Raw genomic sequence first — 4,449 nt, forward strand, 5'->3', positions numbered from 1 at the left:
TGACATAGTTTCTAGTCAGCAGGAAACTGGTCAGCCTCTCATACCAAGCACGTGGTGCTTGCTTGAAGCCGTACAGAGCCTTTTTGAGTTTATAAACGTGGTTTGGGAATTTAGGATCCTCAAACCCTGGAGGTTGATTAACATAAACTTCCTCGTTTATAACTCCATTAAGGAATGCACTCTTAACATCCATTTGAAACAGTTTAAAGTTCATATAGCTTGCATAAGCGCATAAAATCCTAATAGCCTCTAGCCTTGCCACTGGGGCAAAGGTCTCACCGTAGTCAATACCTTCTTGCTGACTGTAGCCCTGAGCTACAAGTCTTGCTTTGTTCCTGACTACATTTCCTTGCTCATCCAGCTTGTTGCGGAAGACTGATAGGGGTATTTTACCCCTATCTTTTAGCATGATTTACGGGATGATTTCGGGTAAAATAAATAAGTTTAGTTACAAAAATAGAGTGTTTCTGATAAAATAAAGAAATAAAAATAAATCTCATGCTTTCAGTTTATTTTCCTCGTTTTTGATTAGTTTAGGAAATAAAAACGTCAAGCTAACTCGGCTCTCAAGTTTTGTATTTCAGGTACGAGAAAGGAGCGAAAATCCACTCCATACGCGGGGCGTATAATCCCCTACGCGGGGCGTGAAACATGGTGCTAGAAATAATTGCCTTATCCGCAGGCACCATGTGGAACTGTCTCAGCATACGCGGGGCGTATGACACACTACGCGGGGCGTATGACACATGTCGGCAATAATTGGCCTAATCCTGAAAGTCAGACTGCATTGTCTCCCAGAGTCAACTATACCTACGCGGGGCGTACCACTATATACGCGGGGCTTAAAAGGCAGTTCTTCAACATAAAAAGATCAGAGACTCTTTTACGCGGGGCGTACTTCAGCTACGCACGACGTAAAGGCACCAATTCAGGCAATAAAACTCCAGAGACTCAAACACGCGGGGCGTATAATCCTCTACGCAGGGCGTACTTGAGTCAACAAGACAACGAATTGGTCCACATGCAGAAGATTTCTGACGGAATGGGCATTTACGCGGGGCGTATCATGGGATTTCTGCACCAAATAATGTTGCTCCATACTTGTGCCTAGTGAAATTACAAACATGCCCTTGCTTGATGTCTATAAATAAGAAGCTCTTAAACTTCATTTAAAAACAATTTACATACTAGAGAGCTAGACTATACTCTTTGCTTTCCTTGTAATTTAGATACAATTTTGTAAGTTAAACTCTCCCCCTCGAGAGCTTGTTCGTTGTTCCGGCGTTCCATTGACGTTCTGTTCCACCATTCGTCACCAAGCTCGAGAGTTCCACCTCCACGACCTAGGAGACGGCTTTGAGTCCGGTTAGCTAGTTCCAAGGGCGGATTCTCCCTTTTTACTTGCTAATTAGCTTGTACTCTTCCTATGTACTAGGCTTGGTTGTATTTCATCTAATCACTTTCCATATTTATAATTTATGATTTATAATCTCTATTTCCCTTTACGTGTTAATGTTTATTTCTTGTTTTGACATTGATAATTGATTATTGTGTAGGAGAACGTGATTACCGCCGCCATTCGGGCTATCTTTAGGGAGTTATATAGGTGTTGCCTTACCGGAAGTGACAAACCGGAAACCGTAGGAATTGACAAGCCACGGAACTTACGGGCCCTAGTTTCTAATTCCCCCGCATTAGACACGCCTTGACTAGGAATCACGTAGTCTAAGTGCTTCACGGGTCGGTTCTACTACACTTGGTCGTCTTTGCAAGAGTAAACTATTATCCGTATACATTTAGGGTCATTATTTATCATTGTTATAACTTATCACATTCACCCCACTTCATAGAGTTTTAGCTACATAAATCTGTGTCGCCAATAGTGAGGAATAGTGTGTAGTTGTGTCCTACTTAACCCCAAAGTAATTACCGCTTAAATAACATACGAAACCGAGTCGTCTAATACTTGTAATTATAAATCTCGTGGATTCGATACCCGGTCTTAACCGGATTATTACTTGATACGACGGGGTACACTTGCCCCTAAGTAGTCGTAGCGTCTAAGTAGAGTCAAGAGCAATTTATAAAGGCCACATCCATAGACATAGCACATTCACCGCAATACACATTTAAATCGTCACTAATAAACTCTACCACTAGACTTTACGGCCCATCAAGTTTTTGGCGCCGTTGCCGGGGATTTATAATTTCCTACAATATTAGACAAAAACCTTTTATTGTTAGTTTAAGCATTTGTAAATATTGCTTTCTTTTTGTGAATAATTTGTTTTATTTCTTGATGTTACTAATAATTTTCTTTCCATGGTATGATGTCTTATAATTGTCGTCTGTGGGACGACCTCATGGATGACGAATGTTCGCACCGACAATCAACCACGCAATTCGATGTGGTAATCTCTATGCTTAAAGATATTAAAGTGAGATTATCTAACAATGAGGCATATTGCAGGGATTTAGGAAATCAAATCGCTGGATTGACATCTCGTATCGATTCAACCGCGAACGAATCAATTAGAGACACCAATCCGGTGAGTCAAAATATAAAGCGCGAGTTAATTGAGCCTTCTCAAGAGGGCTCTCCCAATACCGAAGGCTTTCTCAGTTGTGAGGAAATGGAGATTCTAATCGAAAATCCGGTTGAGTGTGAACCCATGGAAGAGAATCCAAAAGTAGAAGAGTTTGAGGTTCCTTCTACCTCGGGTTATTTCACTCTTTTTGAGCTACCCAAGGAGTCAAAGAGGGAGCAAACTAAACTCTTCAATAATTTCTTTAAATATAGTTTTTGGTTTTCATTAAATTTCTTTGAATCTAACAATCCGTTTTGTAGGTACGGATTGTTCATTCAGGAATTTGCATTTCTAACGCGAGTGGAAGCATACACCTAGGAGGAAATGCTAAGTCGAGCTCACCGACTATAACGTAGCGCTTCTTGGGAGGCAACCCAAGCTCGAATAAGGGAGTTCTCTTTCCCAACTTTCATTTTTCGCATTTCATTTTCCTGCCGACTCATTTCTTTTCGTTTAAATAAAAAGAAAAACAAATCCCACTTTTTCCAAAAGAAAATAAGCCGCGCGGGGCGTACTCCATTTTTACGCCCCGCGTGCCCACCGTTTTTCTTGTATAAATGGCTCAGAGATAGAAACACGCGAGGCGCCCATCTTCATGCGCCTCGCGTATTTGAGTCTCTGTCCAAAAACAGCTCAACATGCACCTCCTACGTGGGGCGCCCCCCTGGGCACGCCTTGCGTAGGACCTAACTCTAAAGAGTCCTATTTTGTCCTTCTTTATTTTTGTTTTTGTTTTGTTTTCTTTTTGCGACGTCCTTGGAATAGGCATCATTTTAATAACGCGGAGGGCCGTGCAACCCCGCACTCTTAGTTTGGTTTGCACTAACAAAAACAAAAATAAAAATAAAATAAACAACAAAATAATTAAACTAATTTATTGACTCTTTTAAATTTTCCCGACACGCTATCCCTCCTTCGAAAATTAATTAAAGTTCTGTTATTTGTCGTCAAAAGTAAAAGCGACGGAACACAAGGGGATGGTTTAATTAAGAAATTTTAGTCTTGGTTTTGAAGTTAGGGAATTTATAAAAAGCTTAGGTTAGTACTAAACTAAGGCATTGAGTCTTAACCCAAATGTTATCTCCATAATGAACTTTAAAAAGGCAATAAAAATGGGATAGTTGAGAATTTGACGAGAACTTGAAAGTACACATTTTAAAACCCGAAGCTTTTGTGAGGCAATTTTGAGCCTAAAAGAGTTCGTACGAGAACTCTATTTTCTTTCACAACTTTTCGAGGGCTTTGACTTTACTCGACTCATAGAATTTGCATCTAATACCGGGTTAAGTACACTTATTTTTGGTAAAAAGGCAATAGATGATAAACTGAACCACCACTTAGGCTAATTTTTCTTAATTTATTTTTGTCGTTTTCATTTACCACTAGGAAACCCCTTCGAGCTTATTAACCAACTTCTTTGCTAACACCCTTATAACATTTAACCCGTTTTCCTCTTGTTCAAATACCGAAAAAATCAATGTGCACTCGAATTACCCAAAGTAAGCCACGACCTTAGCAAATGAGCACCATAGGTTTTCAAAATATTGTTTTTGTGCCTCTATCAAAACAAAGGATACGATAAAAAAATAAAGGCATTCTCAAGCTCCACCCGAGCAATTTTGAAGTATATTTTGTAAAATTCGCCAAGGCCGAAATAAACAAAAAACACGGTGCAATCACAAAACGGTATTTTTGAGCTCGAGTTTCTTTAAACTAACCACAAAAAAGCCACCCACATTACAACCCCCCTTCGGGTTCATTTTTAATGTTGCCTAACCATGTTATAGGAGGAAAAACCCGGATGAAAATGCAAATTCAACATGATCTTGAGTAAGTGTAAAGAAGAGTGCAAAAACACCGA

The sequence above is a fragment of the Euphorbia lathyris genome, chromosome 9, assembly GCF_963576675.1.
Source record: "Euphorbia lathyris chromosome 9, ddEupLath1.1, whole genome shotgun sequence".
Lineage (NCBI taxonomy): Eukaryota > Viridiplantae > Streptophyta > Magnoliopsida > Malpighiales > Euphorbiaceae > Euphorbia > Euphorbia lathyris.